The sequence below is a fragment of the Thalassophryne amazonica genome, chromosome 22 (genome assembly GCF_902500255.1).
Source record: "Thalassophryne amazonica chromosome 22, fThaAma1.1, whole genome shotgun sequence".
In the NCBI taxonomy this organism is placed as follows: Eukaryota; Metazoa; Chordata; class Actinopteri; order Batrachoidiformes; family Batrachoididae; genus Thalassophryne; species Thalassophryne amazonica.
In genome coordinates, this window is record NC_047124.1 from 26,992,012 (window position 1) to 27,005,652 (window position 13,641).

Here is a 13,641-nt window from a genome sequence, read left to right on the forward strand (position 1 = left end):
AACAGAGACCGTTCTAAAGATACGGAGGGTATTCCCCGGTGACGTCGTGTCTTACCGACCAATCAGAATGCGCACATATGTCCGTACCCGTGCGCACCTGTCATTATTGTATGCGTCGCTTAAGGCTTAAAGCCTTTGAAACAATCCCTGTAAACCTTAACTTTCACAGTCTGCTAATGCTACTGTACGTATACAAAATTCAGTGGGAGCAGTGTGTTTGGTAGTTGGAATTTTTGCCCCGTTTGACCCATGCATGCGCAGATGCGTTGCGCACTTCGCTTATTCTCCTCGGTCCGTACCTTTAGCACTCCCGCAGAAGATATGGATTTACGTATCCTTAGCCACTTCGATTCCTTAAAGCTGTGCTCCATTTCGAATTTCACAAAACGGACAAAATTTAGTTTCTACCGAAATCCAAGCATTATAATGTAGGTTTATTTTTGTAACATATTGCAAAATTGCAGCTCCTTTTAATGAAGAGAACATATTTTTCCGGGAGAGAATTCCATAGCGAATATTTTCATTGTTACGCCGTTGTGCAGAGAAACTACAGGAGGAAGTGCGTGCATGTGTGTGTGTTTGCGTGCACGCGTGAGGTTTTGAGATTACTTATGACCTGACCCAATTGCTTGATGCGCGTTCACGGGGGCATGCACGCGAACATCCGTAAGATGTGTTGTACAGCAGGATGTTAAAATAATATAACATTATGCACTAAATATTTAACCTACCGATGGCGAGGTGCAGCCTCTGTCCAAAGCACTGCAGCCTGGTCCAGTCATTCAGAGACGCTGCTTTGACCACGTTCGCTCCATTATCAGTGGTGATGCACACTTGGCTTTCTTCCTTAAAACCCCATGACTCGAGCGCGTCTTTGAGTCCTTGTGCTATCTCCACGGCCGTATGTTCAGTAGGGAAATACGACGTCTGCAAACACCGGCTGCCAAGATTCCAATCGTCCGTTATATAGTGAATGGTCAGGCTGAGGAAAGGGTCCATGGTTCGGCTCGACCAAAGGTCCGCTGTAGTGGCAAAGTACTTAAAACCACAAAGCTCTCATTCAACCTTTTCGCAAAGCTCAGAATATAATCTTGGCATCTCTGTTTCTGTAAAGTATTTGTGGCTTGGCAGCTCGTATCATGGCTCAATAGCTTCCGATCATGGTTTTAAAGCCGCGTCTCTCTATGGTTTGAAAGGGTACCATGTCCTTACACAAGTAAACAGTTATAGCCCTCGTAATGTCGTTCCATCGCGGGCTTTTCCGATTGTAAGGAGTACCTTTTGAAAATGATTGTTCAATGGAGGACTGGTTCAGTCTCTGTTGTTTCTGTCCCATGTTCTTGTGACTGTAGCTTGGGGCCGCCTGCATTCGCTGGCACTCTTGGTATTCAATGGTGTGTTTTGCTTTGAGGTGGTAGAACAGATTAGTTGTATTGCCGGTCTTAGCTAAAACTGTTGCCCCACACATTCTGCAGAGTATTGTTTTCTGCTCTTCGTTGGATGGTTTAAATCCAAACCAATTTCAAATAATGGAAGTTGCACCGGTCTTTTTCACGAGTTCTTGTCGCTCCATTTCGCCTTCCGCCATGTTGTTTGATCCATGCAGCAGCGGGTCGCGGGTAGTTGACATCATCAACATGCGTTACCGCGATAGAGCATGTAATTAAAATCTCTATCATAGACCATTTTTATATTGTTTATATCGTTTATATCGCGCATTACTATCTAATTCCTTGGTTTTTGAAAGGCTTAGGCATGTATCTTGTATAATACATTGCCTAAATAAATGGATCTGTTTAATCATCTCTTCAGTCAAGGAAGAGTTGATTAAATAGATCAGTTTATTTTGTGTTTTGAGATATCATGCATACAAACGAGATAAAACATTAACTCTCTGGTGGGTAATATTGACAGTGTATGCAATGCACCCAGATGGGCAACATTAGCAGCCCCACTCTCTGGCCTTCATGATTCACTTTCAGCTATCTATAGCACATTTTCATTATACGAGGTCTGTCAAAGTATAGGTCCTTTTTATTTTTTTCAAAAACTATATGGATTTCATTCATATGTTTTTACGTCAGACATGCTTGAACCCTTGTGCGCATGCGTGAGTTTTTCCACGCCTGTCGGTGACGTCATTCGCCTGTGAGCACTCCTTGTGGGAGGAGTCGTCCAGCCCCTCGTTGGAATTCCTTTGTCTGAGAAGTTGCTGAGAGACTGGCGCTTTGTTTGATCAAAATTTTTTCTAAACCTGTGAGACACATCAAAGTGGACACGGTTCGAAAAATTAAGCTGGTTTTCGGTGAAAATTTTAACAGCTGATGAGAGATTTTGAGGCGATACTGTCGCTTTAAGGACTTCCCACGGTGCGAGACGCCGCGCAGCGCTCTCAGGCGCCGTCGTCAGCCTGTTTCAAGCTGAAAACCTCCACATTTCAGGCTCTATTGATCCAGGACGTCATGAGAGAACAGAGAAGTTGGCAGGCAGATTGCAGCATCGGCTCGCAGCCACCGCGACGCTCCGCCACAGGAAAAACACCTCCGTTGGAAGCCTTAAGGACAAGTTGGAACATGTCCAGCTGTTAAACAATTTCGCATATACTCACTCCACTGAAAGCCATCAACAGCCGCCTGGATTTTACAAATGGTTATCAACATGGAGGTGTTTTTCCTGTGCCGCCGCACTGCGCCGGCTGCGTCCCCGCGTCTTTCATTAAAAAAAAATCTCCTTTAATAGTGGAATATCCGGATAAAATGCTGAAACCGACTTCTTCTGAAACTTCTCTGTTCTCTCAACACGTCCTGGATCAACAGAGCCTGAAATATGGAGGTTTTCAGCTTGAAACAGGATGACGACGGCGCCTGGGACCGCTGCACGACGTCTCGCTCCGTGGGAAGTCCTTAAAGTGACAGTATCACCTCAAAATCTCTCATCAGCCATTAAAATTTTCACCGAAAACCAGCTTAATTTTTCGAACCGTGTCCACTTCGATGTGTCTCACAGGTTTAGAAAACATTTTGATCAAACAAAGCGCCAGTCTCTCAGCAACTTCTCAGACAAAGGAATTCTGACGAGGGGCTGGACGACTCCTCCCACAAGGAGTGCTTACAGGCGAATGACGTCACCGACAGGTGTGGAAAAACTCACGCATGCGCACGAGGGTTTAAGCATGTCTGACGTAAAAACATATGAATGAAATCCATATAGTTTTTGAAAAAAATAAAAAGGACCTATACTTTATTGACAGCCCTCGTACATTCAAGTCTTTTATTGGAGATAAATATCAAACCTTGACTATTTTAGCATCTGTAATCTGAGAATTGGCTCGTTTTCTCAGATTTCCATTTGGAGTTTTCTTCTGGGATTTACAGAAATTAGCGTTTTGAATAAAATTGAATTTATTTTACAAATTTCAGAAAATGGCTATTCATTGCAGTCTGTATCAGCAGTGTTGGTTCAATTTTGTTGAAACAGACAAATTGATGCAGAGCAGAGACATTCTTTCATTGTAGAAACTTTAAAGATTATACACGTCATTCTGGTAATAATAATTAATTCTATGGTATTAAACATATACACTGAACCTTGTTACAACAATAAAATGCAAAGTGCCAGATGAGAGACAGATGGTGTACTTAATTCTCATTGTGGACACGAGTGATAAAGATATGCTGTAACACATCACTCCATTGTGACTGTGTTTTTTTGTCTATAGCTGTTGGCCCTGTGATACACTGGAGGCCTATCCATGGTATACTCTTTCTGTCACCCAATGACTGCTGAGATAGACTGCAGCCCCTCTGTGACCCTGTGACATCACTTTGTTTTCCAAATATATTAGGTGTATTGATTTTTGAGGAAGAATCATGTTGACATGTCAGGGTGACAAAAGTGAAAACACTTAATGTCATGATTGTTGTGTGTGTCTATATGTGCTGATACTTGGTTTGTTTGATTTTGTGGGTCTTTATGGCCGTCACACTTATGTGGCTAAAGCCATGCTGCAGAATACATGTGTGCATTTGTGTTTACAATGCTTCTGCACAAGTGTGTGTGTATGTGTGCGTGCGCGACTGTTCACTTTTGACACGAGTGTGTCTGTGTGCGGTTGTCACACATTTCCAGTTCGGTAGTTTAGGAGGTCATTTGTGCTTCGAATAGCCGTTGCACTCAGTGGCAGCAGAAGAGTTTGTTAAACATGTTGTACGTATATCATTTATGTAAAGCGAATCCAGCTCAACTAAAAGGTACACAGAATTAAACCAAATAACTGGAATTACAATTAATGATACTTTTATGTATACTATATTTTTCCCTTAGGCACAAATAAAATCTTTTATCATCATTTAGTGTAGTTTTTTGTTAGAGGGGAAAATACCTCTCTCCTGCAGACTTGCATTGAGCAATCTGTTGTGGTTTCGATGAAAATAGAATGTAGCATCTAATACTGAAAGAAACCAAGTCTTGTGAAGAAAAAAATTGCAATTCTCAATCACGGTTACTGTAATGGAAAACATTTCTCCAGCGCTGTCAGTCAAAGTGTGCATCATTTTCACTCTGGACCTAATTTGGCTCCAGCAGTAAGTAGCAGTTAGTAACGATAAATAACACAGCTACTTCAAAACAGAGGTACTGTACTCCGCAGCAAAGCCTTGAACTCCTAATTGCCCCATTAGGAGATGATTAATAAAGAACTTTGAACTTTGAACATTAGAGCTGCTCAGCAGTCAGTAGTAGAAGATTGTAATTACACAGAGCCGCTTCAAATGTGAGGAAGATTGTAGCTGGATAAAAAGTATTAATCCTGAGCAAAATATGTTTTCATATTTAAAAGGATGCCCTGTGGTTAGCCAACGACATTTGTTTTGTGTGTTTAGTGATGTGCTGTTCAGTAGGAAGACCCATGTTTCAGGCCTGGTTCTGCAAATAAATGGTAAATGGACTGCATTTATATAGCTCTTTTCCATCTGAATCAGACGCTCAAAGCGCTTTACAATTATGCCTCACATTCACCCCAGTGTCAGGGTGCTGCCATACAAGGCGCTCATTACACACCGGAAGCAATAGGGGATTAAAGGCCTTGCCCAAGGGCCCTTAGTGATTTTCCAGTCAGTTGGGGATTTGAACCCATGATCTTCTGGACTCAAGCCCAACACCTTAACCACTAGACCATCACCTCCCCTGCAAAAGTGTCCTTGAGCCAGAGACTGAATCCCTGTCGGCTTGAGGGTGTGTTCTCTGAAGGAGATTGTGTTCTGGCCTTCCCTGGGATGGAAGAATGTTCCTACAGTGATCCAAAGAGTATCACATCATCGCAGTAATATTATTAGCAGGTCTTTGCTGTTGGAACGCTGGTGCCAAGTGCCAGTGAGGTCTGACTGCAGGTTACATTTGGACCATTTTAAAAGCTGAAAGTCCTTTCTTTCTGGAGGAGACTCAAAGATCTCACCGTGTCAGCTCACAGAGGTTGCTGAATGTGTAATAAAAAGTCACAGGTGTAACAAAACGCAGCCTGAATCCGATGTGACAGTTCAGACAAAAATGTGTTTTGAATCACATTTCAAAGTTCCCCACAAAAGAGGTTTGAAACAGATTGGGAGGGGTAGGGGACTGATTTTATGCAACCTTTGACTGTTCAGAGTTGCAGTGTGGAATCAGATTCAAAGCAGATATGAACATGCATCAGAGCTTTTAATGGCAGTCTGGATCTGCTCGACAGGAGGAGGAGAGGAAGGTCAAGGTGGAGGTTTATGGATACGGAGAGTGAAGACACACAGGTGCTTGGTGTAGCAGAGGAGGATGAGAGGACAGAGTGAGAGATGAAGCTGTATGATTTACTGTAGCAACCCTTTACGGGAACAGTCGAAAAGAGTGTAGATGTAATGCTCCACATTGTCAGAATCCCTGTCTCAGCCTGAGACTACCAGTCATATTGCTGAGTACAGCAAGGTGGGGGGGAAGGGGGGATCCAGAGAGAGATGCAAAGCTTAGCTGCTTTTGATTATTGTTTATTGTAAGAAAAACAAAATGAGAACAAAAGTCTGTGTTCAAATGTTTTATCTTGCATGCGCAATTTGCAAAAATTAAATGAATCACTTGGTTGTTGAAGCATGCATTTGGCACATTAGCAGACTGGCCATCTGGAGTAGCAGGAATCTGCCTGATTTCTCCAAAGAGTACGAGGAAATACTGTTTGTTAATTAGCTACATTTGCAAATTGTGGACAGATGTCCAGAGATTAAAAGTAAGAGGTTCTCACAACTAGATACTGAGTCAGTTTTTCGAGTAAGTGAAATTTGGTGGGTCTGGGTGCCACAACATCTGGCCATGTGCAGCTGCAGGACAGAGTAAAGCCAAGGTTTTGATCAATTTGTTTTCACTTTTGTAGAGTTTTGTGAGTAGATTCCTGAACAAATCATTTTTGAAATCATGGAGCCAGGAGTATAAGGCCTTGTCCACACAGAAGCGGAACTTTAACTTTGTCATTTTCAGAAGGTTTTCCGTAAACACGGCACAGTTTCAAGAAATGACTCTGTCCATATAAAAATGCTCAAACCACCTCAAAACACTGTAGTACATATGCCAGGCCTGTATGTGGCACTGTAACGCTTCCACAAAAAACAGCGAAAAAGACATGATGCATGCGTGTAACTGGTCTAAGGACCTAATCAATGTAGTAGCAGAAGCTACAACTTTACAAAGCAGTACACTGAGTAAATATAAAGTCTTTTAATCTGACTTGTTGCGCTCTTTCAGCTGGATTCATAATCATCAGCCTGTAGAAAACCTATCCACATAAAATGCCCTCTTTTTAGAAGATGACGTCTGGAAGTGCATTAATTCCATATCGTGGAAATTTCTTGTGCATAAACGCTGGGTTTTTGAAGAAGTCCCTCGGTGTTTGTCTGCTCTAGGGTCATTTCTCCGCCTGAGCGAGAGGACGTTGGCTCTTTGTCCCACCAACAAGAAGAAAAAATAACTTCTTTTAAAAGCTGAAAGTCTTTTCTGCAGTTATTTTATTATTCACAACGGTCCCAGTGTTCACAGCCATCCTATTTCTCTTCAGCATTCTGTGAGTGATGAAAGTAAATCGCATTAAGGATCCACTAAGACCAAAAAAAAAACTATGTTAAATTATCCTGTAACAATGTGTCATTCATTATGAGTGGCTGAGTGTATAGAGGTGGGGCTGTGACATAATCATTACAGAAAAGTTTCTTATTGCTTGTCCACACGAAGACACGAATTTGGTATTTTCAGATTTATCCACTCTGGGATTCGTTTTCTCAAGTAGTGTATTGGCCACTGAAAATGTCGGTTCGGTGTAGATGAACTGCTAATATGCATATCTTTTGCGGTTACACCTGAACCTATGTCCATCTCCGTACCTGTTTGCTAAAGAACAATCTACAGCAGAGAAAGATTAGTAAGGTTAAACAAGTAGACTGCTGTGCATACTATGTGATAGAAGTTCAGTAAATAAATAGAAAAGACAGAAACAGATATTGTTTTTGCCACAATTAAAACATAAAATTTAGTATCCATTGGTGTTTAACCCCCCACCCAGTTTATCTTGCTTGGTGTCACCCGGTCCTACCACCTCTGCCAGCATGAATTTGGCAAGAGTCAGAGTAACGTGTAGCGCAGTACTACACTGTTCAGTCTACACACACACACACACACCACTGTTCCACTTTGAAACCAATTTAGTATGAGACAGAATAAATGCAGTAATAAATAAATAAATAAACCTTAAGGTTGAAGAAAGGTGATTGGAGGAGGAGGAGGACAACTTGGGGCTACAATTGACATGGAAAATTCAGTTTTATTATTTTTTAAAATTTTGTTTCCTGATTTTAAGGAATCGTTGGATTCCAGTGGGTTTGAATACAGTTGATGTTTACAAACCGCCTGCTTGTCGGCCTCTATTCTTTAAAGTGTTCTTGTCATCATCCAAGCCGTGAAAGCCACCTGCTGTGTTCCCTTTTTAAGTGTTGCTGCTGCAGGAAAAGTCAGAAAACAATAGGGATGTGAATCGTACAACAACTCACGATTCAATTCGATTCCGATTCTTGGGGTGACGATTTGATTCAGAATCGATTTTCGATTGAAACAGCTCTGAGAAATAGTTATATTACTTAAAAAATGTTTATGTTTAAAAAAATGCAGTTTTACAAGGTTAATCAAGTGATGCTAGATGTAAATTTACTCATCTGCTTTGCTCGTTCAGAGTTGGCTGTCAGTTTAGCGAAGCGCTGGTCAGTCGTCGGCAGATACCGCTGCTCCGCTCCTTTTAGCTCCGGGTCATACCGTAGCATGCGGGCTTGCGGAGTTGAAGTGTTTCCGAAGTACTTGACTTTCATTTTGCAGATTTTGCACACTGCATAAGTCATGTCAAGCTCCTTCTTACGCAGCAAATAATAAAATCCAAAATGCGCTCAAACATTTGCCTTCAGCAAAGACGGTGCTGGCTGAATTAGCTCTTCGTCTGCCATGCTAAGCTACAGCTCACGAATGTTTGAAGCACGCTGGACCCTCCCCTTGCGGGGACGCTGTAGTATGGAAGCCATTGCCTGACAAACAGTACATGCAGCGAGTAAGTAAGAAAATGTTTAAAAAAGTGCTTTTTAAAAATTGATTCTTGGACATTTTGGATCAATTCAGAATTGTAATAAATAAGAATCACGATTCGGACGTGAATCAATTTTGTTTTTTTTTTCCGGCACCCCTTGAAAACAACATGAGAAAAAACACAGACAGGAAGTTTTGGTGATGTATTTCACCTTATCTTTCTGGTTCATTTACATCTCTAGTATTGTTCTGTGTTGCCTTGACAACACCTATTTGAAATGCCTGCACTGTGGTGCATTTTATGTAATAGCCTAATTGAACTGTGAAGCTTAAGTTAACATTTTCTTCAGAGTTCTTTTCATGAAATTAAAAAAAAAAGATTTTTGTTTGGCAGGGGAGGGAGACATTTCTTTTTCTCTCAAGCAGGGACAAATCTGCATGCTGTCCTGTGTGTAATAGTCAGGTCAATAACAGGCTAATTTACTTTCCCAGTGAGATTACAGTTTTTACCAATGAAATAAAATCTGGAACATTTTTATAAATCTGGCAGCAAATCTGAATGTGGCCTCCTCCAGCATTGGGCAGCACGATGGATTAGTAGTTAGCACTGGTGCCTCACAGCAAGAAGGTCGTGCGATTGCTTCCCATGCTTTCTGTGTGGCGTTTGTTTGTTCTCCCTGTGTTTACGTGGGTTTCCTTCGGGCACTCTTGTGTCCTCCCACAATCAAAACATGCTTATTTAGGGTCTTCTCCTTTCTCTTTCCCTGACCAAGGCAGTGTCTCTATCTGGAGTTCTTCCCAGGCCCACTGCTCCAGTGGTTGGATTGTGTCTAACTGTAATTAGGATGGGTTAAATGCAGAGGACAAATTTGGTTGTATGCATGTATATATGTACAATGACAATAAAGGCTCTTCTTCCAGTGGTGGGCACAGCTAACCAAAAAAGTTAGCTTTGATAATAGTTCATCCGCAAACTGAAAAGTTAACTTTTAGTAAGCTAAACCGATAGACCCCTAAAAAATTTAGCGGGAGTTACAGACAAAAGCTAAACCGATAACTTTCATTATTATCACTTTGCCGGGGCGTTGCTGGGCTGGTATCATAGATTTACGTCGACGGTATCTGGCTATACCCGCCCGCTGTGCGTAAACAAATGACATCATAGCGCGCGCGCAGCCCAAGACCTGTCCGCAGAGGGGAAAAAAACAAACTGTCCGCAGAGGAAAAGATGAAAAGGCGAGAAGTGTGTTTTGGTCCCAATATGGATATTCCGGATGATTTTCTCATGGATAGAACGACAATGAACAGCAGCTAAAGCAGCCAGCTTGATGAGGACGCACTGCTGAGTGTGAACAGCAGCGCATGCGCGGCGACAAGGCAGAAGTTAAGTGAGCCAACTTTTTATGTACGCGTTACATGTTGTGTGTCTCAGTAAAAAGTGATAATAATGCAAATAACATGCTGTTGTCGTGCAGTATGCATTTTTCTGAGTCCCTCCGTCCATCCCGTTGCCCGCAATGACAGTTATTCACCCTTGTCTAACTCGGGCGAATAGCTGTCATTTTGGGCGACTGGGCATGGACGTCGGGCCTCTGAAAATGCATACCGCCCTCCAAAAGCATGTTATTGTATTATCATTGACTTCAGTACACTAGCAGCTACTGACACAACATCGACATCCTCCATCCTCCAGTCATTTCCTATAAATTTGACACACTTGTACTTTATTTTATCATTTACACTTTTTGTAAATGTGTGTTTAACTAACCATTGTTGACGGTTACTGTCCTCTGGCAAAATAATTTCCTTCAGGATAAATAAAGTCAGCTGTTGTAATGTGTAGGGCTGTCCCAAATGTCGTATTTTGATTTTGTGGGGGAGGGAGTTGGGGACTGGGTCCCACTTACACAGTTTTCTGAGAAGATCACAGGTCTACTGACAAAACGGCGCTTCAACCAAATTATTAATGAATGAATCATGCACACAATATTTCTGTAAGTTAACTGTTCGGATCTGTTGAAATTTTTTTTACTGAGCATTCGGGTGACTTTTCATACTTGAGGTGCTACCATGTCATTAGGGGATAACCTTGTTATGTCTGATGATTTGCAGACATTCATGCTGGATTTTACGGTCGCAAATTTGAGTTTTACCGGTGACCTGTAAAACGGATATTTGCGACCCTAATCCAGCATGAACGTCTGCAAATCATCAGACATCAATCAATCAATCAATCAATCAATTTTTTTATATAGCGCCAAATCACAACAAACAGTTGCCCCAAGGCGCTTTATATTGTAAGGCAAGGCCATACAATAATTATGTAAAACCCCAACGGTCAAAACGACCCCCTGTGAGCAAGCACTTGGCTACAGTGGGAAGGAAAAACTCCCTTTTAACAGGAAGAAACCTCCAGCAGAACCAGGCTCAGGGAGGGGCAGTCTTCTGCTGGGACTGGTTGGGGCTGAGGGAGAGAACCAGGAAAAAGACATGCTGTGGAGGGGAGCAGAGATCGATCACTAATGATTAAATGCAGAGTGGTGCATACAGAGCAAAAAGAGAAAGAAACAGTGCATCATGGGAACCCCCCAGCAGTCTACGTCTATAGCAGCATAACTAAGGGATGGTTCAGGGTCACCTGATCCAGCCCTAACTATAAGCTTTAGCAAAAAGGAAAGTTTTAAGCCTAATCTTAAAAGTAGAGAGGGTGTCTGTCTCCCTGATCTGAATTGGGAGCTGGTTCCACAGGAGAGGAGCCTGAAAGCTGAAGGCTCTGCCTCCCATTCTGCTCTTACAAACCCTAGGAACTACAAGTAAGCCTGCAGTCTGAGAGCGAAGCGCTCTATTGGGGTGATATGGTACTACGAGGTCCCTAAGATAAGATGGGACCTGATTATTCAAAACCTTATAAGTAAGAAGAAGAATTTTAAATTCTATTCTAGAATTAACAGGAAGCCAATGAAGAGAGGCCAATATGGGTGAGATATGCTCTCTCCTTCTAGTCCCCGTCAGTACTCTAGCTGCAGCATTTTGAATTAACTGAAGGCTTTTTAGGGAACTTTTAGGACAACCTGATAATAATGAATTACAATAGTCCAGCCTAGAGGAAATAAATGCATGAATTAGTTTTTCAGCATCACTCTGAGACAAGACCTTTCTGATTTTAGAGATATTGCGTAAATGCAAAAAAGCAGTCCTACATATTTGTTTAATATGCGCTTTGAATGACATATCCTGATCAAAAATGACTCCAAGATTTCTCACAGTATTACTAGAGGTCAGGGTAATGCCATCCAGAGTAAGGATCTGGTTAGACACCATGTTTCTAAGATTTGTGGGGCCAAGTACAATAACTTCAGTTTTATCTGAGTTTAAAAGCAGGAAATTAGAGGTCATCCATGTCTTTATGTCTGTAAGACAATCCTGCAGTTTAGCTAATTGGTGTGTGTCCTCTGGCTTCATGGATAGATAAAGCTGGGTATCATCTGCGTAACAATGAAAATTTAAGCAATACCGTCTAATAATACTGCCTAAGGGAAGCATGTATAAAGTGAATAAAATTGGTCCTAGCACAGAACCTTGTGGAACTGTTGGGAAAGTGTAAGTACACGGACCCACAACAGGGGGCGCAAATGAACGGACAATGGAATAGGTCAAATAACAACACTTTACTGTTGCGAACGTGCACAACAAACACAACAGATTACACAATAGATCAGAGGTCAAATTACAAGGTGTCGTGTGGGCAGGCTCGAAGATAGGAGACGCCTGTCCAAAGCAGAACCGGAACCACACGATTTCCTCCGCCACCAGACCCCGGGAATACTGGAGCCGCCAAGTCCCGAACTCCCAGGTGGCCACTGCCTCCGCGTGTCGGACCTGGTACTGCTGGCGAGGAACAAAAACAGAATTAAACGTGGGTGCGTCTGCACCCAGCAATCTGCACGGCAGGGAAGCTACCTCCACCTCTCGTTGGAGAAAAAGTCTGTTATCACTCACAAAAATCACAAAAAGGGCTTTCTATCAAGCAGTCAGGCTGAGGATATTACCTTTCAGGTAGAACGATATCTCGGCAAAGAGGTGGAGATGACGTCTTGCTGATATACCGATGCAGATCAGATGAGTGGTGACAGCTGTCACAGGTGATGAGTGTCAGCTGTCACCCGGCTGCTCCTGTGAGGCGGCAGCGCCCTCTGGTGCCTGGAGCCCACACTCCAGGCAGGGTGCCCTCTGGTGGTGGTGGGCCAGCAGTACCTCCTCTTCAGCGGCCCACACAACAGGAACTCCATAATTAACTTTAGTCTGTGAAGAAGATTCCCCATTTACATGAACAAATTGTAATCTATTAGACAAATATGATTCAAACCACCGCAGCGCAGTGCCTTTAATACCTATGGCATGCTCTAATCTCTGTAATAAAATTTTATGGTCAACAGTATCAAAAGCAGCACTGAGGTCTAACAGAACAAGCACAGAGATGAGTCCACTGTCCGAGGCCATAAGAAGATCATTTGTAACCTTCACTAATGCTGTTTCTGTACTATGATGAATTCTAAAACCTGACTGAAACTCTTCAAATAGACCATTCCTCTGCAGATGATCAGTTAGCTGTTTTACAATTACCCTTTCAAGAATTTTTGAGAGAAAAGGAAGGTTGGAGATTGGCCTATAATTAGCTAAGATAGCTGGGTCAAGTGATGGCTTTTTAAGTAATGGTTTAATTACTGCCACCTTAAAAGCCTGTGGTACATAGCCAACTAACAAAGATAGATTGATCATATTTAAGATCGAAGCATTAAATAATGGTAGGGCTTCCTTGAGCAGCCTGGTAGGAATGGGGTCTAATAAACATGTTGATGGTTTGGATGAAGTAACTAATGAAAATAACTCCGACAGAACAATCGGAGAGAAAGAGTCTAACCAAATACCGGCATCACTGAAAGCAGCCAAAGATAACGATACGTCTTTGGGATGGTTATGAGTAATTTTTTCTCTAATAGTTAAAATTTTGTTAGCAAAGAAAGTCATGAAGTCATTACTAGTTAAAGTTAATGGAATACTCAGCTC

The 13,641-nt window shown here is 42.1% G+C and overlaps 1 protein-coding gene across 1 annotated transcript in view; it reads left to right on the forward strand.

The window, feature by feature from the left end:
- The window catches only part of LOC117504220 (lysine-specific demethylase RSBN1L-like), a 66,103-nt gene that overhangs the window by 1,551 nt on the left and 50,911 nt on the right, over positions 1-13,641 (forward strand). The window lies entirely within an intron of this gene.